This window comes from Empidonax traillii, unplaced genomic scaffold (assembly GCF_003031625.1).
Source record: "Empidonax traillii isolate 1590-97213 ecotype Southwest subspecies unplaced genomic scaffold, ASM303162v1 scaffold6:size4315531, whole genome shotgun sequence".
Classification (NCBI taxonomy): Eukaryota; Metazoa; Chordata; class Aves; order Passeriformes; family Tyrannidae; genus Empidonax; species Empidonax traillii.
Genome location: NW_020955199.1, coordinates 2,743,184 through 2,766,382, shown reverse-complemented (window position 1 = coordinate 2,766,382; position 23,199 = coordinate 2,743,184). Strand labels below are relative to the sequence as shown.

Sequence of the window (23,199 nt, the reverse complement as noted above, 5' to 3'; positions counted from 1 at the left end):
TTTGCATAGCTTGCATACCAACTTAGAGCTGGGTAGCAAACAGAATTCTCGCTACTCTGGTAAAAATAGGTGAGAAAACAGTCTAACTAAATACACATCAGTAATTGCCACAGGTGCTCTACACGCAACCATTAGTAATCCAGATGTTTCAAAGGCAGCAAGACCAGTGAGGGAGCTGCCCACACATAAAACCATCTGGTTAGTGGGTCTGATGTTATTCAGGAGCTCTTCTAGATAAACCAGATCTCTCACTTCTCCTCACTACCTAGAACTGCTCAACCCCTCTTCCACCTGTAAACAGGGAAACAAGCACAAACACACATGGCCGAGATTCCTGTCTGTGGTATAACAGCAAATGCCCAACTCACTCCAGTCAGCCAGCAAGGTGTATTATCTATGTGATGTGCATTCTCACATGCCTTTAGCATGTTTAGAACAGTAAGAAACCTGAAGTGATGTCAACAAACACCCGTCTTTCCTGGGGACATCACCTTTATAAAACGCAGCTGTCTCTGAGAACACTCACACGCTCGGTTCCTTTTTGGGTAACGTGAGTACAGAAGTGGTCATTCCATAAAGATAAAACTATTCATTTGTGCATGGTATTAATTTGCTAAACATTATTACACATATACAAAACACCTTCCATGCAGAAAACCCCCAGCGCTGCAGGACTGCAGACAGACACAACAGAAACAAGGCCAAATAAGAAGCAGAATTCACATTTAGTTCAGGGGCTCAAATCCACTAAATTTCAGAAATAAAAAACTCCAGGGCACAGACAAGGATTAGAAAATCAGTAAAAAGACAATCTTATAAAACTGTGGTTTTTCAACAGTGCATATCACTTAAGCCTGAACAGAATAGCCATGAATAGGAAAAAACCTTTTAATCAGGTCCACAGGATTTTCCAAAGCAGTGAAAGATAAAACCTTCTGTAACAATATAGTGCAATTGAAAATAACCTAAAGCACAGTGAAAAGTGCAGCAAGATTACACACAAATGTGCTCTGTTTATAGAGTGGAGTAGTCTATTTTAAAAAAAGTATATTTAAAGAGAAATCACACTGTTCAGTACTGCATATTACGTAACAAGTTATTTGCATTTCTTAAAGCTGTTACATATAAAATTAGAATAAAGACACGAGTGCAGAAAAGCACTGGATTTAATCTCATTGTGTGGGGATTCAAGTTAAAGGGAGAGACAATATTACAGTCCTCCCTACTTTTAAAGTGCCATAACTCAGATCTCTTTTGAGCAAGACTTGCAGTGATATCGTTGCAGAATTTAAACTTAGAGGTTTGCAGTTACTATGGTGATAGTCAGGCTTTAAACACCTAGTTAGACCAAGAAAATACATACATTTAAACAAACTTTGGGGTCTACTACAGTAGAACTGGACCCACTGGCAACTGGTAAATTATAGAAGACATTTGTTTTCTGAAGCTTCTTCTGAAATCATCCAAATCCTTCACCCCACACATTTTGCACTCAAGCATCAGTAAAACTATCACTTCATTTATCCAGAAGCAGTCAACTCTAGAACAAGCAAAATGTAAGAAAAATATCACAGCATGCCTCTGAAAAGAATCTCTAAGTCATCTTCAGATTATTTTTTTTAAATGAATGTTGCTCATTTAAAAAAACTAATTTACTAAAAGAAAATAAGATGGTATCTGTGATGCACTATCACATTATCCAGTAAATGATGTATGTGAGTGGGCCTATATATATAGAGAGACACATATAATTTTAGCACTGCCATTCAATACTAAACAGTGCAGCTTCTACATACAGGTACAATACAGGTGAAAAACACCCTTCTGCATACACAGAAGTTTCTTGAGGTGGTAACAGTAAATATTTAAGAATTATAGCATATATGTACATCAACAGCCCTCATTATCATCATCATTCATCATGCCTGTTGGATTAGCAGGCAGGCATCTGTGTTTCAATCTCAGCCCATAGTTCATCTGGACAATTCTGTTATAATTGTTTATTCTGAAAATCCCTGGACTCATAGAAGATAAGATGAATATTCTGTATTTCGACATAAAACAGGGGAATTAATTTCATTTTAAGGTGTCTTTTCAGTATTCAGGTGCACACAAACAAAATGTTAAGTCTTCATTTGAATAAAAAGATCTTTGGCTGAGTTCTGCAAGGTAAAGCTTGGGGAAAAAAAAGAGGGAAAGTTTCAAATACCTGGCACAGGTATGAAGGCATGACTGACACGCAAGGAAAGAACAATGAGACTAGCGTTTATCAAAAATATTGTTGTATATCACTCCTCTGACTTGAACCCAGGGCTAATCAGTTCCTTCCTGTGATGAAAAGGAAAGAATAAGAAATGAGCTGATGGGCACCACTCCTCCAGAAACAAGACTGGAGCAAGATGAAAACCCTGAGTGAAAGAAGTCCAGTACCAGAGCACACTAATTGTGACTCTGGGCTCCCTCTGACAGCAGCTCACACTGTATCTCTGCCCTTGTAAAACTGCCCAAATGATGGCAAATTCAAAATAAAACAGCAAAAGCTCTGAAGGTGACATACTTTCCAAGGGGAAAATCAAGCATTATCCTGGTTTAAAAAAAAAAAAAAATTGATCAAACTCCCACCAATAAAAACCACAACAAACAAACACACACAAAAAAAACAACAAACCAACCAAAAAAACCCACAGACAAACAAAAAAAGCCCCAACACAAATGATACATGCCCTGTAACAGAAACACTACTTTTAAGACCACTGAGGAAGAGCCTTCACCAACACAGCCACTTCTAAAACTGAATTTCCTGGTAGCAAAATGATGCTCTCCTTGGACCGTCCAGAGCATTTGCTGTTCATGGAGTGAAGGCCACAGGGACATGGGCAGCGCTCTCCCCAGGCACGGGGACAACCCACAGTTCATTCTCCTCCCTCCACCTCCCATGAAACCCCCAATGGACGTCTCTCCTTTCCCTCACCTCCCACCCCCTGATAACTCCATGTCTCTCCCCTTGATTACTCTTTTCCACAGCCCAGCACTTGTAGAAACCACACGTGTCTTTTCCATGTGTAAATTAGAGGTGCTGCTTTGAATAACCCGTTACTGAAACACCAGAGAACCAAGAGGATCCAGGACTTCCCACAGTGGTGCTTCTCCCTGTCACAGGCAGAGGAGCTGCTCCCCTGGACAACACCACTGCTTGACAATTCTGCTGCAGTTCCCGCCTTCAGCTCCTCCTAAATTTGGTCAGCACCAGATGTCCAAATGGAAAAGCTTACCCTGGAGAAGGGATGCCTGTGTCTACAGTGGTTTTGCTATTGTATCCTCCCATGAGCACATATCAACATGTAAATTGTGCTTCCAAAAGCACCAAGGTGACAACCAAATTGTGTTGTATTGCGGGCCTGCAAATGATTATCCTGTAGTAATAATTACTTGCACCTGAACTGCTCTTCTCCAGACGTTTCTTACTAAACTTAATATGAATTTAAAATAACATACTATAAAATTACCATTTTTAAAACTTAATTGTGGTGCAACCTCATTCAGTGATTTACTCCACACTCTTGTTTTTTTCATTCAAGCCAGGACTTTGAGAGTAAGTTAAAAAGAAAGTTCCAAACATCAGTATTGGTAAGAATAGAAACTACAGATGCAAAGAAGTGGTGAAAAATTTGCCTGTGAACCAAGAATGCTACCAAAAAAAATTAAGAGCCTTAACAAAAGCCTGTCTTCAATGTGAAGCATGAGGAACCTTAATCGTTTGCCATGTTTGCTACCTGGTGTTTACAAGGGCACGTTACAAACCTTTGATGTTGAAAAAGGAGGCAGAAGTGATTAACTAAAATTCAAGATGACAAGCTAAAAATATTTCTTGTTCTTGACTTCTAAAGACATTTTAATTTCAGAATCTGGAAGCCTGTATGCAATCTGAAGTGTTAGTAAATTACTGGGCAAAAGAGAACAATCACTGCAGCAACTGAAAACTCAATAATCCCAGGAGGAAAAGCAGCAAACTGCATTCTAAATCAAAGCAACTTATGCTACTCAAGGAAACATTAACTCATCAAGTTTTCAGATGTGTTCTACTGATGGTATTTTATCCAGCTTCTCAAATACAAAACATGACATGTATTCTGTATCTCTTACATCCTGGGGAAAGGGAAGGAAACAAAGTGAGTATGCTTGGCAGAAGCCAGAATCTCTAGAAGTGAACAAGTGCAAAAGGATGAGGGTATCAAGGTGCAGGAAATGTTTGAGGGAGAAGTCAGCAATCCTTCAGGGAGAAAGACTATTTACAAGAGTGTGTAATGATAAGATGAAGAGAAATGGCTTCAAATTGCCAGAGGGTTAGATGGGATATTAGGGAAGAAATTCTTCCCTGTGAGGGTGGTGAGACCCTGGCACAGGTTGCCCAAAGAAGCTGTGGTTGCCCCACCCCTGCAAGTGTCCAAGGTCCACATTGGATGGGGCTTGGAGTAACCCGGGATAATATAAGTGTCCCTGCCCACAGCAGGGGGGTAGGAATGGATGGGTCCCAGCCATTCTGTGATTCTGTGATCATTGGATCAACAGCTTGTTAGTGGGAAGGAGAGTGTTGTACCTTGAGCCAAGGGAGGATAAATGCATGGGGTGAATTTTCCGACATCTTGAGATGCTGTGTCACTGCTACTGAGAAGAAAGTTGTAGCCCATTGTTGTTAAATGAGCATGAAGATGAAAAAATGACAGGAGTAGCAATTTTTAAAAAAGTTTCCAGGGAGATCTACCAAACCAATACACCAACTGGTAGAAGCTATAATAAGAGCAGGATTAGTGGACATCAGAATTAATATGATGTACTTGGGAACAGGTCAGAATGGCTTTTGTAAAAGGATGCCATCTCCTCTAAATCCAGAGGAGTTTTCAGAAGGAGTCAACAAGCATTTGGATTTTGACAATAAGGTTTACAAAATGCTTTTGACAGATATTTAGGGAAACACTTAAGCACCCAGGTCTTACAAGAAAAACGTCCCTCCACGCATAAAGAAATAGAAAAAACCAATCTGATCACAAGCTAAGAAACAGAGCTGGGACACTGGACCATCTGTCAGTTCTTACAGTGCAATAAGGTCATCAAAGGACTTCCTCAGGGAATTGTGTTGAGGAACGGGACAGGCATTACCAAGGATGACAAAATTTGTTAATTATTCAAGATGGTAATGATGAGAATCTATTAAGAACAACTGCAGACTCAACACACCCAAGTTACTGGAAGATGGCAGATGAAATTGATAGTGCACAAATGTTAAGTGACATATATGAAGAAAAACATTCCAAGCTTCACATGTGAAATGATAACACCATTCAGATAATACCATTCAGGAGTAAGATCCTGGAATAAGTTCCGTGAAAACATCAACCCAATGCTCAGCGTACGCCCAAAAAAATGACAAATCAGGGTAAGGGATGACTGGGAAAGAAAGCGGAAAAGGCTTTTATGCTATAAAACATCCTTAACATTGGGAGTAGCTTTGGACCTCCCATCATAGAAAAGGCAATATAAACTGGGAAAATTTCTAAAGATAAAAGTGGCATGGAAAGGCCACTGTCCAAACAGGATAAGCCAAAATTCAAGCTCAGACTCTTCCGTGCAAAGAATGGACAAGGGGCAATGGCTTTAAACTGGAGGAGGGTCAGTTTAGATTAGTTGTAAGAAAGAAGTTTTTTACTGTGAGGGTGGTGAGGCCTTGACAGAGGCTGCCCAGAGAGGTGGTGGATGTCTCATCCCTGGGAATATTCAAGGTCAGGTTGGATGGGGCTCTGAGCAACCTGATCTAGTTGGGAGATGTTCCAGCTCATTGCAGGGAGGGTTGGACTAAGTAACCTTTAAAAGGTGCCCTTCAACCATTCTATCATTTTGTGAAAGGAACAGCTTTGGGGACACAACACAGGTTTGCAAAATCAGAAAAGATACGGAATGGATGAATAGAGTTCCACGAGTCTATTTCTCTTCTAATTAAAAAGAAAAAAAATTCTATTAACCAAATGTCAGAGAAACCAGCTTCAAAAAGAAGAAAGTGGTTCTTCATGTAACAGGCAGTGACCTGGTGTTGCTCCTTAGCAAAGGAAGTGGTAAATGCAGTGACAGTGGGAGACTGGAGAGCTCACTGTACAGAATTTCTGGGCAACTGAACACACAGTATTCACATATGAAGAATTCAAACAGTTCTAAAGCTGAAAATAACTGTAAACCTAAAGTTGTCTCAGAGGAGATGGGAAGTGAAATACGCATCTCAATTCATGCCTTCCCCAGCATGTCCTCGTGGCCAAGGTGCAAGACAGGTTATTGGACTGGTTGGACCTTTGGTCCACCCAAATAAAGTAATTCTCATAGTCTTGCAGGAGCTATTTAAACCTTCCTTGATGATATAAGAGTCTTTTAAATCCTTCTAATTGCTTTGCACTTTATTATAAACAAGATACTTGCATTAAGTGCTGGCTCTTACCAGTTGTCTTGGGGGTTTCTTGCTTATTTTGGGTTTGACTTTGGGTCTTTAAAAAAAATAAAGAGGTAATTTGCAAAACTGGTAGAGAACCACTGGAGTATTTCAGGTTCTGTGTTTCTTTGTGGTGACACCTTGGGATTAAGGGGTTTTTTTACCATCTTAATGTTACGTGACCTTCCCTGGCAAGTAGAGATCTGGTATTAAACAGAAATACAGAGAAGAAATTTCTAGAGGTAAATGAGAATTGGGTTTTTATCTGCTAGGAACACACTAGAAGACATTGATTTGGATTTCCATCTTCCACACTGTGGAGAATCAGAGGTGGGATTTAGGATCTGCTCTGGCTTTGATTTCAATCTGAACAAATAGATACTACCTTATATTGGGTGGCAAATGAGATGGCTTGATGTCGTCTCTCTAACCAATATTGGATTAATTAAGTTACAACCTGCTCCATAGAATCTACTCTGACATCTGACAGTGAATTGCCTTCCTGAGCCATCCTGCAAATATTGCCTGGGCTGAGAACAACAGGATTCTGAGGTAATTACGTTTAAATATGCATACAGCAGTTTTTGAATTAGGGAGATTACACATAAATGTACCTTGTTTTATAAACTCTTAAAAAATACCACACCCAACCTGAATGCAAAACAGAGATCAAGGAATACATAAAGGTCACTGAAGACCTTAATTCTCAGGCAACTCCACTGACTTGCATTGAAATTACACTGAATTACAATAGTTATAGCATTTGTTTTCATGGATGAGAGAATCAGGCTAATATAGCCCCATCTGCTCTATTTCCATTGCAGACCATTTGTACTTCAGCAGCAGTTTATGAAAAGGGGAAAAAATTCTACCATATAAAAGGGAATTTCACTAAGTAAAGCCTACAGAAAAGAGATCCAGCACAGTAAGCGCAGCTAAATTATTCATAAATAGTAAACTGAACACAGGTACCATCATCTCAAAGTGCATTTGACACTGTCCAGTGGGAATTTCCTGCCAGAAACCACAAGCCACTTGCTTGTTAGAGACTTGAAAGGCAATGATAGTTTATTCACCAGTAAACACTCACAGTGTTCCCAGAACTGCTGCTGTCCTGTACATCCTCAGCATCTCCTCCCACATGAACTGAGGTCTCCTGGGACTGGCACTCATACATCTCGGCATCTGATTTCTTCAGGTGACTGATGCTGTGCCCTGAAGATACTTTCTACTGACTGAATTCTTAAAAAGTGAGAAATGTTTTCTATAAACCATAGCCAAATCAAACCTGCCTAAACTAGGAGATGGACAAAATTACTCCAAATACCTAATGGTATTCACTTTCTTACTACCTTCGGTACCATTCCTAGGACACCGATTTTCCCAAGCACTTTGAAAAGGACACAGCACTCAGATCTGCAGTTCACACTTATCAGTAAAACATCTAAATTTTAGCTACAACTTATTGCCTCAGATCCCTTCCAGTCCTCAGTATCCTTATAATATATTCCTTATGGTGGCAAAGGAAAAATCACTTCCTGGGAAACAGTTTTAATCACAGTTTGAGACATTTTAAGGATACACACCAGTATGTGGAGAGTTCTAAAAATGGTCAGGTACATATTGGGACCTTGATCTCCTGTGGTGAAATGTCTGCAGTGCAAATGATGGGAAAAAAGTACATAAATCCCATTATCCCTCCTGATGACCTACTTCTGCATTCTGAGGGGTACGGTCCCTTATTTCTTGTTCCCACCCACATTTCAATGTGTCAGTAACTTCCATTGGGGCCAAATTGTTGTGAATGAACAGTCAAGTCAGTCCAGTTTCTGGTACGTCCTCAAGCACAGCACAGCTAAAGAGAATAGGACTGCAGCCCTAGCACATAACTAAGCACAGTGCAGCTGGATTAGCAGCAAAAAGTGGTGTTTAAAGCGACAAAGGATAGACTGATGGGAGAAATGGAGAGAAAGAAATCACAGGTAGTACTGTAATCAGTGGCAGTGTTATATGTTTTTCAGGACTTAAACTTTCTGTGTTTTATGTTTTTGTTTTTGTTTTTTTTTTTACCCTGCCTCATTAATTCACCATTCTTCACAACCCTGACCTTTCTCCATGTACTGACAGCCATTCCCTCCTTGTCCAAATAACAGCCAGAATCCCTGCTATCTAGCCTTCCCCTCTAAAACTCAAGTGATGCAGAGACCCCCCCACATCAATTCAGCTATAAACTATCTCAGCATTTGGTCTGGCCTGCAAAATCCCTGCATTTTAACTAAAAGATAAGACTTTAAAGGCCAGAAGGCACATTTATAAACTTCTATTCTGATTACTTATGTAATATAGACCTGAAAAATCTCTCTAGAGAGCTCCTGCATCAACCATACAGGACCAAGGTGAGACACAGACCCTCCTTCATGAATCCCAACATAAAGTAATGAAAAACCCTCCTGAGACCAACTTCAATTGTTCTAGATAATACATTACCCTCACTGCTGAAAATATGCAGCTTCATTTTAAAAAATTAATAAGCAGGTAAATAATGAAATTATATAAAGATGCTGATTTTGAAGACTGCATCCATAGAGTGTGCAATGCAGGGTTCCTCAGTAAACACCATCATATATGCACAAAAATAAAAAATAACCCCCCCCAAAAGATAAAAAAGGTATACCTACCCTAAGTCATGCTCACAAACAATTTCTATAGAGCAAGTAATTTTGAAATATTAATTTCCAGGAAACAGATTATTTGGCTGGCTTCCGAATTATATTCTGAATATATGCAAACACTGGAATTGACATTTTTAAAACTCTTTACAGACAGTAACTAATCTTCAAACTCCTCTACAAGGTAAGAATCATGGTGCCCATTTTAGACACAAGAATATGTGCAAAGATGCCCAAATATAGATTTGCTGAAAAGAGTTCAACTCCAGACTGCTATAAACAGAGCTTCTCTCCCTGAAGTGAGCCAACACACGATAAGAGGGAAGCAAGAATAAGAAGTCAGCACATCCTAGACCTTGTTACATCTGTGTTATATATAATAACTTCTATCTATAAACATTTTCAGAAAAAAAACACAAATACTCAAAATTTCAAGAAACTGCAGTATCTGTCAGATGAGGAACAAGACCAGAACAGTCACTCACCAGCACTAGAGATTGCCAGGGCTCTGATGATAGAAAAGACCACTGCAAAGAGCCACATACAATGTTTTCATGAAACCTGAATGATTTTATGTGAAAATGTCTTTTTTGTTGCCACCATGCTCTCTGACAGCCATATACTCTGCCCTAAGGAGCTGGAGCCTGGTTATAACATTGTAAAAAACTGTCAAGAAAAGCGATGCAATCTGGTTTAAAGCAAGAGGTTATTCCAACAGCAGAAGCCTGGACATCCATCTTCCACTTGCTCATATTGCACCAAAGGGTCTATTGGCTGGTCTGCCCACTGGACTGAACTCAGGAGGACTGGGAAGGACATTCCAGAAGTGCATGAAACTCAGTACAGAGCTGAACACAGTGCTCTGTAACCATATCTGACACAGAAACAAGTTTTTCATTAAAAATACATTTCCCAACTTTGTCCCTAAGGACTGAGAGCAGAAAAGTGGTGCTCAGCAATTTAGGGAACTAGAACTCCATCTATTAGCACACTTGGGACATTCAAACCCACCAGATGATAGTCTGGGGTACTCTACTAAACGCCTCAGTACATGGGGTTCACTGAGATACACGGAGAGATAAAATGTCTGAGGACACTGAAAGATCCACCGACTGAGTCCTGTCATACCTCACCCACTAAAAAATGTTTGCATCAAACTTCTGAGACATTTCTGTACACACTCCGGAGACTGCTATTCTTTAAATTCTCCAAGTTTTCAATGAAAAAACAAAACAAAACCAAACCCAAACTAAAAATAAGAAACAAACAAAAAAATCCACAAACAAAACCAAACCCAAACTAAAACTAAGAAACAAACAAAAAAATCCACAAACAAAACCAAACCAAACCAACAAAAAAGCACCTCATCTTGACCAAGCAACAATTAAGATGATTCAGTTCTTATGACAATCCTTCCCTAATGCTCAGGACTATTATTTCAACTTCTGACTGTCCCTTGTCAACCCCTGGTTTTGTACAAGGATTCACAGGAATTTCCTTAACTTCTGATACTGTTTTAACAGTAAGCCAAAAATACTCCAAGCAACAAACCCACCTTGCATATATTAACAAAAGTCTCACATTTACGAGAGTGTTAGAGCCACCCATGTTTCATATAAAGGGTAAGAACTGAATTGTACTACACTAATGAAGAGCTGAAAATCAGTTTTCAAAATTTGGTTGGAGTTTGCAGAAGTGTGTTCATGGTTTGGGTAAAATACAAATTATTTTCAGGCTATAAAAACAATAGAATTACACATGGAATCCACATTTTATAATATTTGCTATCAAAGACCCACTTAAGCATACATTTAGTTTTCAATAATTTACCCAACTGGAACTACATTACATGCTTTTTTCCCAAGTTTTTGGTAGTATCTCTCAAATTACATTAGCTGTGCTACACTCAATAGATTAGTAACAGAGACTTTGAAGTTTATGTAATGTGAAGTCCTTTAAGCACGCAGCCATTATAACTGATTTTTCACCCAAATTAGTGTCATGCATATAGCAAAGGACATGCTGAAGTTCCCTTTGTAAGTAATTCAACAATTACTCACGTTCTCTAGTACTATTATAGAAGCATTTCACATCTTTTAGAAAATGGCTGGGGTTTTTTTTCCCCTACAAATTGGTTGTGAATGCTCTGGTTTTAATCAAGCTTGTCATTCCACCACTATTAATCAAAGGACAAAGTTTGTATGAGAAAGTAATAGAAGTTCCTAGGAGTAGAAAACATAATCTGTTCCTTACTCATTAAACACATTTCTGTTCACACATGGCCAAGGTTGTGCTGGACCACTGTTGACATCCACTGGCAGGACCTTCCACTCATTCAAACATCAAGATCACCTTGACTGAACGCCTGAGCATGAGATGTGAAAGGAGCTCAAAGCAAGTATACCAAAAGGAGTTACAGAATCCCAGAAACATGGAATCATTTAGGTCAGAACATCATGTCCAAGCCTTAACCCAGCACTGCCAAGGCCACCACTGAGCATGTCCCCAAGTGCCACGCGCACATGACTTTTAAATCCATCCAGGGATGAGGACTCACCCCTGCCCTAGGCAGCTGTGCCAGGGCTTGACAATCTTCTCAGTGAAGACACTTTCTCAATATCCAACCTGACTCTCCCTTGGCACAGCTTGAGGCCATTTCCTCTTGTCCCTTGTTCCCTGGGAGCAGAGCCCAACCACCGCATGGCTCCACCCTCCTGTGGGGAGTTGCAGAGCGCAAGAAAGCCCCCCTGAGCCTCCTTTTCTCCAGGCTGAGTCTGCCCAGCTCTCTCAGCCACTGCTGGGGATCCAGACCCTTCCCCACCTCCGTTGTTATTTCAGACATCCATTTACTGATAATACACTTCCACCATCTCCTTTTCCCCTGCAGCTGTAACAACCCTGGGTGTCTAGCAATTTCTGTCATACTGGTTTTTTGCACAATGTCTTTACAGAAGGATTAATGACAGAAAAGTTGAAGAACCTCTTTATTCATGCTAGGCATGAGTTTTCTTTCTATCTGATGAGCATATTCTTGCATGGCATTAGTTAATCCTGATTTCTGGAAGCACCTTTCTGATAACTGAGAGACTTCCAGATGCTCCAAAACTCCTAGGTGACACCAGCATTTGTCACTACTAGCTCTTCTGAGATCATGCTCAGGGTAAGGTGCATGCAGCATGATTTGATTCTCTAAGCAACGCAGCTCATTAGGACATTTCATATTACATACATTTAAACAATACTATTTAATTGGTATTATTTAATGCCATTTTCTTTTACAGACTTTCTGAAATACTTTCTGCAGTGAGTTGACAATTATCAGTGCAGATCTGTAACAAAGCTGGCAAGGGCAAAACAGGGCTGTGTTTCAAGGGTCTTGGGTGTTCTCAAGCTCAGTGACCATGGTCGTGCCACCTCTTCCCATAAGTGTCCTGCACGCTCTGGATAGCAGCAAAGCCTAATCCTGCTGTGATTTGACATGTGATTGAGGATTTCAAAGCACAGACATGATGGTCAAATGTCACCTCCCCGCAATGCACAGGTGACAGTGAGAATCAAGAGTGACTCTGAGCTGGCATCACCATTTTGGAGAAGACAGAATTACAGAAGGGAGAAAGCGGGGGCAGAAATGTACAGGCATCACTTTCACTCTCCTGGAAGAGAGCAAATTGTATGCAGAACAATAGGATTTTCTGTTCATTCTCCACAAAGAGAATATTTTATGTTCCTCCTTCTTATGCAACCTCAAAATCTGCTTTCTATGTCAATACACATCCCCAGCAGCAATAGCTTTCTCCAGCTAACTTGAATAAAGCAATTTTGATCTCCTGAGGGACATCATCTTTGAGCAGGAAAGCCTTCACATTGTTGTTATTCCACAACAAATCCTATGAAGCCCTGTCTTGAGAGGTGCGGAACAGCATCCTCATCTTTCTTTTACAGCAGGATAACTGCCAAATTTACTGATTTCTTGCCAGTTTGACAGTGATGTAGAGTTCATTAGGTCTTGAACTTGCCATCAAAGAAACTTTCAAGTGAAGATCTGCCTTCCAGTTGTTTGTTTTCACAGCTCTTTTCATAACAAATTGCTGAAAAATCCAGAAGAGCAAGTAAAGCGGAGTGACCAAAGCAGCTTCAGTTTGGATACAAAGAGAATTATTTTGGGGAACGTTACTGCACTTCCTTTTAGTGCTGTCAAAAACAAGGTTTAGAAGTTATGATCTCTGCCCTTCTAAGGGAGTTTCACTAAACTATATTAAAGATTAATGAGGTTTTTTGGTAATATAATAGTAAAGCCTGAATGATCAAAGAAGTATTCACATGGCAAATGTAAAAATTCAATTTGCTACACATTTCTTTTTTCCATTTGCACATGAAAGTCTCACATTACCTGAAATGCCTTTTCATGCCACACAAAGTATACTGCTTCTCTTTTATTTTAATTTTAACAAAAATGCATGTTTTTCCTTTTTTTTTTTTTTAAATATACACACAACACATCACATCTTTAAGCCATCAGTTTCCGTTAAAACGTTTGAGAAGCAGTTTATCACCAAGAGCTGCATTTAAATACAAACAGTTCCTGTTGTTTTTTGTTCTTAACTCACTGGAATGTACTGTGGGAAGACTATGTCAGAAATACAATTTCTCTTTTCAAAATCCTCTCTTTTTTTTTGAAGCTTTGTAGCCCACGTGAATATTACCCTTTTCAAAGGCACAGAAATTTACAGCAGTGGGTAAGGATGGGAAAGCTATCCACTTCTGCTGCCAATAATAAGAAAAAGAGGCATTGTCTGTACTAAGAAAATCATAGAGAACATAATTTTCTTCACTATCAGGCATAGAAGGCATAATGTAAAAATACAGTAGGAAATCAGTTACAGCTTTCATGTCAGTTAAAAGCCTCAACCAGTTTCTTACTGAAAGCATTTTTTTTTCTGAAGCGACAAATAAAATATTCTTTAAGTCATCTTTTCTTGAGGAGTATTTCTAGTAAAACAAAAAATGCTACTTACATCTTCTGCTTTGATCTATACTGGAGCTGGGCAAGGGAGGAGTGGGGAGTAGTAATAGGGAGAAAAATCCACACCCTTCTATCCTACAGGAAATTCTAATGTTTTAGCAATCAAGAATTATGTAGAAACATAAAATCAAAGCAAAAAAATAAATCACTTTGTGTAGATTCAAGTAGTTGTGATGGACTGACCAAAACCTGCCTTGTTTGAAGCCTGTCCCAGATCAACCTGTACATTCCTAAAAGACACTGTAATGGGGTATACTCCTTACCGCAGGTATAGTTCTACAATGAGTAGAAGCCCCAAGAAGCCAAGATATACAAGAAAAGGTGATAGCACTTCTTTGAGCCACCACAGCACTAGAGACCAGCAAAGCTTAATGAAACTCAGTACGAAGCCCAACATTTCGCTGTGGGTCAGTGGATGATTCCATTAACCAAATCAAACCAGCTGCTCAAATGCATGGGGGGAAAAAATGTGGAGGGAAATGATGAGGGTTTTTTCAGGTCTTTCAGAATGACCTTTTTCATGCAAAATAATTTTTTAAACAAGTTGAAGACTGCCATCCAAGGAAGCCCTCCATGGATTCCTACACTTCTTACAATCCTATTTCTGACACTTCCTCTCTAACTTTTGTAATGTAAAAAAATTAATAAACTTCTTTCTTCTATCAGTTGCATAAAAATTGGATACTACTTGTATTGCAGGAGTTGTAATAATTACGGAGATTGCCACCCTACTGCCTGACATGGTGTCAGAAAGATAACCTCATTCAGGTTTCTGAAAGAGGAGTGAGAAACCCAGAAAGCAATTTCTGTCAAGACCTTAAAATTATCTTTCCCAAAGACAAAACAACGCAGAAGTGCTTTTGATAACTGAAGCAAGAAGTTCTGAAGTTCACATTTTGAACATAACTGGGGAAACATACCATCTTGTAGCATTATAGATTTTATTCCTATGTCAAAAGAAAAAAAAAAAAAGGCAATGTAAAAATCACATCAAATTACTCTTCTGCTACAGAAACATGAATGATGTACCAGATACAGTAAGGGAGAAAAATGAGAAGAGGAAGAATACTGTTCAGCAAAATTCTATCTTCAAAGTGACATTCCCATTACTATCATCACATACGGACAGATTTCCATCCATGAGTTAGTGAGGAAGTTCTGTGGGATCCAGCCACAGAGAACTGACCTGGAGAACACTACCAAAAGCACAGGTACTGCTCTGATCTTGGATATTTGGGAATGAAACTTTTAATTATGCCTTAATTCCTCACTGTTTAAATGCTATACAGAACTAGAAGAATGAACATTTACAACCCTCAGCTGTGGATGAAACAGGAGGGGTGCACAAAGAATCACAGAATCATCAGGGTTGGAACAGACCTCCAAGACCAGGAAGTCCAACCTTCAACCCAAATTTGGGTGCAGATGGAGTGATCTAACTCTTGTGTGATCCTGGGAAAGAGATGCTGTAAGCAAACAGCTCAAGCGTGAACTTTGACATGTGAAAGCCCGTTTCTCCCACACCTCAAAGGAACCTAAAATGTAATCAGTAAGCATGAAAACTACTTTAAACTCAATTGACAAGACCCAGGGGATAATTTTTATTCTCTTCCCATTTCTTTTCTTTAGAACGAAACATTGTTGGCTCTGTGAACACAAATTACAGCTGTTTCTCAAAAATTGCTGAGTAAGAGCACGTACACAGCAGTGTTATAAAATAATTTGTGCATAAACAGAACACGAGCATGGCAGGGAGCCACATGTTGCGGTTATGGGGTTTACCTCCCTGGCTCAAATAAGCCACCTATTATCCTGTCTGTGACCATAGCCACTGGTCAGTCCTTAAATGATTCAGATAAACTGAGAAGAGCAAACTGTTCCCCAGAACAGGCAATAAAATCACAAACCCACAACTCTTTGTGGCTGCTATCAGTGGCTACTCTGTGACTGAGATACAAGAGTTATTCTCTTTCTATAATTCTAAAATAAAGTCACCTGCTGTAACAAAACACAGTAGGCAAATGCTTTACTTGCTCCACCAGTGCTGAAAGGAGATTATTCTTAAGAGGTAGGTACCTAATTTTTTCTTGTAGCACAACTAACCATGTTTACTTGTCAATCATTAAAAAAATTATGTTTTTCTATTACAAAACAACCAACTTAAATAGTTGAACGAATCTTCACACCAAAAGGAGTGTTACTTCTCTCTACACTTTTACAGGTTTGGGTTTTAGGTATTTCAAGTTACCACCAACACTTATCTCTTGTAAATATTTATATCAGATAATTGTTTAAATTTCCACAAGTACTGTTGTATACCACTGCTCCAGCTAAACGACTACCATTTAAATTTGTGATGCTAAACTGAAGAGCAACTTGTTTGTGTACTTCAGCAATAATGTCATTAAGCTAAAGTAGTTATATATCAGAGTCCTAATAAAATCAGATGCGGGAGAGTTCGCAATATAACAAAGTGACAGATGTCCCAGCACAATTTGGGGCTTGTGTACAGGAAAACACTAAGTCCTGCTAAGAAGGTCAGTAATCCAAATACAGCTATTTACACAGATAGATGGAGAGTTGCAATGAAGATCAATGTGCTTTCATAAAACATTCACCAAACAGCTCTATGGGCTCCACTAGAATAATTAAAGACAGTGTGTATTTAATTCAAAGCAATCTGTCCTTTTATTTGTCATGCAATGGCTGAACTATGACCACCAGGCTGAGACCTTATCACCACTGAAATAAGTGGAAAAACTTAAACTAAATGCAGAGGAATCTGTGGTCTTCAAGTCTGACCCTGATTTCACTTACACTGAGATTAAGATAATGCAATTTCAATTTGCACCACACATTGTTCTCAGCACTTTCTATACACTGATAATGATTCACATGCTGAATGCTCTCACACACCACAGAACTGGGTTTTTTTTGGCTCAATCCCTTCTATGTTTCACCTCCACGCTTCACTATCTTCCTGTTAAAGGGTTTAAAATGTATGCAGCAGATCACACGATGTGCTCAACTGCAAAACCCTCAAAAGATACAACCAAAACATCACTCATTATTTCTTCAGTATAAAGAAGGGAAAACCAATTATACCAAAGTTTTTATCTATCACCTCTGGAAAAAAGAAACCACAAAACATAAAACACATGCAAACACAGATCAATAGATGTGTTGTAATCATGATGCCTTAGAGAATAGAAAACTTGTATCGTACATCTGCTATCCTAATTTTTTTCCACCCTTAAATATGAAAGATAATAAATATTATAGGCTACATATTTGTCACTCATACAAGAAATCTAAGAATTGAAAAAAAATTTTGTATCATTTATGGAGATTTTTATAGTCACAAAAAGTATTAGAAATTTATTTTTTAAAAAATAAGGGAACTTCCAAAGTCAAAAAATCAGAAAATGTTTACGGGGTACAGGCACAATTTATAATGCTGGTGTGGCAAAACCCTCTCTCTCTCTTCACCAAAAACATGGTAAAAAAGAGCTTGTTTCGGGTGATCAGAGCATAAAGTTCTTACAGCAAGAATGAAACAACAACTGAAACAACAACAACACGTGAGAAGCAACCTGAGGCACCGAGCTCCTATTGCCAAAACCATGTTGTGTCATTTGTTGGAACACAAACGATCACTGTTCATTAGCACTGCAGCTAATGAACTGTTTGTGACACCGGATCACCACCACTCCAGTGTTTGTTTGCACATGCAGGACTGTTATTCAGAGCTGCAGTGACACACAAAAGATTTTTCCAAATAATTGTGCCATTTGGATACATAGTTTTAGAAGAGCTCTCCATTAAAATGGTCATTTTTCTTCTCAGACTTGGTCAGAAGCTTTTTTGAATCCCTACATACTTACTTCTAAAGTCTTCAGTGGCTTTCTGAGGTCTCACTACAAGTTATCATACCTTTTGATTTTTAATCAACACCTCAACATTGTATTAATTGATTGATTGCAGTTTGGAGTTCAACGCAAACACAGGAGACACTGTGGTGATCAAGTACAGGGTGTGAACAGGCAGTTGTACTGGCCAGACTGGACCATTTATTAAGATTATTCCTTTATTTTTTCATGTGTACTCATCCCTTTCCTTGCCCTTGGCTCTTCCTGTCCCAAAATGCTCAACCCTATTAAGTGCCTGGGCAAACATCCATTGTCAATATACACTTTTCTTACAGATGGTTATTCTAAGTATTTAATATTTTTAAAGTATATAACTAAATTTGGCAGGAGTCCACTGTGAAATTTTCTTGAGCCACAAACAAAAAATCTCACTGCTAAATGAGAAAGCTGCCACCATGTAGTTTTGTAAGGGTTCTTTTTCAGTAAAAGAAAGGGTAAATGCACCTAATGCACACATAGACAAGTTAATTTTCCCTGAAAAGTAATACCCTCTTTTGTTATGAAACAACTGTGTACGTTTAAGTCATGTTGTGGGAAAATAATTGTTTGTAAAACTGACATATTTCTGTTGAATGCAAGGTATCCAAATCACATAATCTGGAAAAATCTTTTGTGTGTCACTGCAGCTCTGAATAACAGTCCCGCGTGTGCAAACAAACACTGGAGTGGTGGTGATCCGGTTGTCACAAACAGTTCATTAGCTGCAGTGCTAATGAACAGTGATCGTTTGTGTTCCAACAAATGATACAACATGGTTTTAGCAATAGGAGCCCGGTGCCTCAGGTTGCTTCTCACATGCATCTGAACACATGGGCAGCAAAGCCCATTTTTTTTGAAGGGAATAGTGAGGAACCTAGGGGATTTGGAGCAGTGGTGGCTGAAAATATAAGACAGCACCAAAAAACCTACTATTTTCTCCAAGTTCATGCAAAGGCATGAAGTTCATCTCAGGGTAGGACAGCTGCAACCTGCCAGAGCCTGAGATCGCACCTGCGGAAAGCATCACACACAACTCACACCACCACATTAATCCACCCATCTGTTGTTGAGCCCAAGAGAGAGAGAAGACTGAACTTTTAGTCTGTGGTGGTTGAGCTGTGACATAATCCAGACTCAACTCTTGCTGTTGTTGGAAGAACCAAGGCATCAGTCTGTAACATGAATTACATAACCGTTATGAATGGTGTGGAGTTAAACCTGACTTACAGCTCAGGGTTGATATTGCAGTGCTTGTGCCACCGCTTCAGAAGTTGCCTAGAGCTCTCTGTTCCTAAACATGTTTACAAAGGTATTCTGTGCACCACAACAATAAACCTCCTTGTCCACAGACCTCACCCAAGCACACAGTGTTTTGCCTGCAGCCCTGCAAGCACAATCAAGCTCTGTCGGTATTTTTGGCCTCACTCATCTTTCAGGGAAGGAAGTCAAGAGGCAAACATTGTCTAGTAACAAAAAACTGCAACGCGTGACATCACTGCAGAAACATGGCAATCCCTTACATTTATTTAACAAAAAAAAAAAAAATACCCTGAATTGAAAAGTCTCCAGCCATATGCAAGCATCAGCGTTTAAAGGCTCTCAGATAAACTGTAGGCACTTACATTAACATCCTGGATATCACCATTGTCTCAAGAAAACAGCAATGGCTCACACTGAGTTAAGAGAATGCAGCAGTGGTTCTCCCTATAAAGACAAGGATATATAACCAGAATACAGGAAATTGGAAGAGGTACCTCAGAAATTTATTGTTTATTGTGCAAAGTTTCACATGTCCTGCAACCATCAGGACAACTCAAATGAGGTGTATTTAAAGGCAACTCCAACCGTTTCCAGATCTGAGTTTGATTGTCTGACTAGGAAACCAATTTTAATGTGAGTTTTCAATACCTTTTTTCCCCTTTTTTTTTAATACATTAGGCAACAGTATATACTTCAAACATTCATATTATTCCTGCTGGTTGTCACCTGGTTCTGGAAAAACAATCTGGCTTGCTAATAATGTGGCTAACCCTAAAGGAGATGTGCAAGTATTATTTTTAAAACACAATCTTTGTTAGGGATGTGAAAGTTATATATCAATTTAAAAAATAGTGTGTGACTTTGAGTGCGTGATGGGTGCCAATTACAGTAAAAAGGAATCTTTACTACCACATTTGGAAGACTTTGATGGCAGGAGTTATGTAGGCAAACTTAATAAAATACATTTTAACTAAATACTTTTAGGAAGTACATTTCAGACTTGCAAGAAGGAGGTCATCCAAGTGATGAGAGAGGGTTAAGTAGGTTTACTTTGGAAACACAACTTAGGAATTTTCCAAACTTTGGGGTATCCTGCTCTAAAAATTAATATATTTAACATTTAATAACACAAAATTTATTAAATTTTGTGTAATATTTAATAACACGCAAAGTAACATTTTTAAAACACTTGAATTCACCTACAGACCCCAGTACGTTCCAGCTCCAGAAACAACTTAAAACAAGTATTTGGCAAATGTTTCAAAAAAATAAGCCTGTGTTGTGTAGCCAGTGCATAAGAACAACTAATTCAGTATATGTTTTTAAAACAGGTATTTCAACTGCTGAGCTTAAGGACATCCTCAGAGCATCTTTCAGTATCAACATCAACAGCAAAAAAAGTGCATCTCTTCATGCTTCTAAGTCCATATTGCACATTCTATGTTACTGATCTCAAGGGCTTTGGCTATCTACTCTGTTTATTATGCTAACAGGTGCCAACATTTCCATTTAATCCAATCTGGGATGTCTGCTGTATCTTCCTGTGCCTATGTATGGTAAGCTAAGCACGCCCAGCTCTCAGACGCCCACAGCTACACAGCTTTGGCTCCTCCACACACAAGCAGCACCTTCTAATTTAGCTTCTCTGAGTAATTAAGAGAGGGCACTGGAATTGGTTAATCCTTTCTGTGCACCCAAATGGCTGCTATGGGTTTAAACACATCCAGCCTGCTGAATAAATCTGTTCCTGCTATTTATTTGCTTGGGGTACTTAGATATTTTTGATGACATAAATACGAGCAATGCTGCTCCCACACCCTCCCTGCCCAGAAACAGGGATGAACTTACAGGTTGCCTAGAGGCAACAGCACGAGGACATCAAAGCACACAGGGTTGGCCCAGCTCTGACCCACACGTGGATCCATTCACTGCACAGTGACAGTTTACAACACCACATATTTTCTCTGTTACTCTCGGGAGAGAGCTTTAGGAACAGCTAGCGTCATCTGCATAATTAAAACCTGCAGCTATTTCTGCCTGTCAAAGAGAACTTTATCAAGGAAGGGAGAGATCAAAGATTTCCAGCACAGATACCTGAAAGAGAAGGGTCAGACAAGGAAAATAAAAGACATATTGAGACTTTGTAGCACCAGTCTCGATGGCTGGTAGAAAGGGGCGTTATAGTCCACTGGCAGCCATAAGCCGTAAAAATTTCTTCTATGAGACAGCTTTTGTTCAACATAAACACTGTAAACAGCTAAGTCCACCCCCACTTGCAAAATGGGTTTGAAATGTCTCAACTAAGTTACTTGTTCCCCTTTCAGACCTTAATTAAAAAAATAAAACAACAAACCAAAACAATGTTATGACATACTCCGTTGTGCCACACTGTAATCCCAAAGTTGAAAACAAGAGAGGGTGCCAACAACTCCAGGCTAAAACTTTCCATCATTTCACCTTAGTAACCTTGTGCTTCTCTCAAATAGTTCATGGAAAACTGCTGTTGTTTTAAGCTGATTTGACACACTCCAGTTTCCCAAATAAGAACTGTAAATTAGCATACACTGACATTCTCAGGACATGAGTAACCCACAATAAAAGCTGAAGGTTATACATACAGTCCATGAAGAACTGGCTACTGTTATTGTAAAAGTATTACTCTGTGATAATGAATTTGATGGATTCATAATTCAAGGAGTTTTAAGAGGGTAAAGGGAGCAGCCTGATTCTGATAAGTGTTTTAATCAAATTAATCAATTACATTTGAATACACATCTTTGGAAGCTTCCAAAGCTCTCTTCCAAATATGTTTTCCGTTAATTAACCACACTTCCCTCAGTACTCCACCCCACTCATATCCTTCCTGACCTGGGTGACTTAAAAATAACCTTGAATCAAGAAAGAACATCAGGAAATATAAATGGAAATGGCAGCTGATCAACCCTTAATAAAAGGTACATGGTATTAAAGCAGATCAGGCACCTGGTCCCACTTGATATATTTAGAAGAGACTAAACTCTGAAGTCACTTAGATTAAATAATCCACTCCAGTGAAATTACATCACACAGAGTAAAGGACAGACATGCTTTTGATGTAAGAAGCACCATTCATGTACTTTTAGAAAAGAAAATGAAGTAGGAATAAAAAAACCCTCACGATGCTGAGCTGAGCTTAAGGGTGTTCAGTTTTACACATGATGCACCTTCCACAGGTGATAGGTATTCCCCAAATACACCCCAGGAAGTGAAAATTAAACAAAAGAAAAAGCCATCTGAGTAAACAGTAGGGACAAGTAAAGGGTAAGGAGAAAATCAGGCAGAAAATGGGTAAAAAAGTGATACACACTAGAACCAACATGAATCCTTCTGACAGACTCTTGAAAATACTAAAGCTGAACAACCAGTTTCCCCTCCTTGCTTCTACCTCTATAATAAACACAGTCGGAAGAAGATCCAAAGTTATTTTACATTTCCCAGAGCAGCAAAACTAAGTATTCTGTAAATAGTATTACTGCTCAGCACAAGGAGAATACAAAGGCTGAATTACTGATACATTCCAAGTAACTCAAGACAGGGAAAAAAGGTTTCAGCTTCAGTTAGCAACAGTTATATCACATTCTGTTCATTAGCACAAAAAAGCTTAAAGATAAGTTTATTCTAGTTGCACAATTTTTTCCTGCTACAATTTAAACGTGAGCCAAACCAGAATGACTACTTAAATTTAAATCAGATGGGAAATTATTAAAAAGAAAACAACCTCTCTCACTCACTCAGCAAAAAAAGTAGAAAATACATGCCACATGCATGCTGCACTAACGCATGCAGAAAGAAAAAAAAGCATATCACAAGCATAAAAGGACAGTTTTT

At 39.0% G+C, this 23,199-nt stretch overlaps 1 protein-coding gene across 2 annotated transcripts in view; it reads right to left on the bottom strand.

Moving 5' to 3' along the window:
- RASGRF2 (Ras protein specific guanine nucleotide releasing factor 2) overlaps nt 1-23,199 on the bottom strand; it is a 112,679-nt gene that overhangs the window by 77,714 nt on the left and 11,766 nt on the right. The window lies entirely within an intron of this gene.